Source organism: Trachymyrmex cornetzi, unplaced genomic scaffold, assembly GCF_001594075.2.
Source record: "Trachymyrmex cornetzi isolate Tcor2-1 unplaced genomic scaffold, Tcor1.1 scaffold790, whole genome shotgun sequence".
Classification (NCBI taxonomy): domain Eukaryota; kingdom Metazoa; phylum Arthropoda; class Insecta; order Hymenoptera; family Formicidae; genus Trachymyrmex; species Trachymyrmex cornetzi.
This window is the reverse complement of record NW_017300125.1, coordinates 181,242-182,187: the sequence shown is the minus strand read 5'-3', so window position 1 is coordinate 182,187 and position 946 is coordinate 181,242. Positions and strand designations below refer to the sequence as shown.

The 946-nt window shown below is 36.9% G+C and overlaps 1 protein-coding gene across 1 annotated transcript in view; it reads left to right on the top strand.

Moving 5' to 3' along the window:
* LOC108768371 (target of wingless) overlaps positions 1-946 on the top strand; it is a 94,597-nt gene that overhangs the window by 16,084 nt on the left and 77,567 nt on the right. The gene's annotated exons all lie outside the window — the stretch shown is intronic.

The window sequence follows — 946 nt, the reverse complement described above, 5'->3', positions numbered from 1 at the left end:
TAATCGTTCGTCTTCTCAAAACGTGGCGAACAATTTTTCGATCTTGTCGAACTGTTTTTATACGATGACGGCCATTACCTTGACGTCTCGTGTATTGTCCTGTCTCTTGATATCGTAAACACGCGCTCTATTTATTACAGATACTGATACACCGACACGTTGCGCTACATAACTCATACTGTACCCTTCTTCCAGAAGTGCGATTATGCGGGCAACTTCGAATGCTGGCAAGTGTCTGCGCGGCATTTAAAAAATTTGCAATATGCGACTATCTTTGTTACAAAGCGCGAACTTCTCAATAGCCTCAATCGAGAAAAGAGAAGACTTGAAGTTCGCGCTAAGCGAGTTCGAGAATGTGCGTCTATAAGCGAAAGTTTTGCGTTAGCGTCAACTTCAAGTCTTCTTTTTTCGCGCTAACACAAAACTCTCGTGGTGCACATTGGGTTACGCTAATGTCGGCGGTAACCACTATTTTTCAGAAAATGGCGAGAGCACTTCGAAAATTCTGATCAAAAAAGACATCACATAATGATCTTTTAACTTCAGGTTAGATTAACTTCGTAAAAAATGGTCATAATGAGATTTTTAAAGAAGCATTTTAAAGGTTGAAATCTCTACTTTCAAAATCAGTAATTGATATTTCAATCTAACTGATCTTTGACGGAGCTATACGGACACAAATGGATATTTGTCAAATCTAAAACATATCGTATAATTTTGTACACACTTTACAAAGGTCTATGGCGTGAGGTAAAAATTACACGAAAATGCGGTTTGCAGCAGTCGAAAGAGTGAATCTTTACCTTCAATTTCCTTTTTTATTGATTGTGGTACGATTTTTTTCCATCGAGTTATTGAACGTTAAAGTAGAAGTGATCACTTTTGCTTCATCGTTCAATAATTCGGTGAAAAAAAATCGTACAATGTTTAATAAAAAAAGAAATTA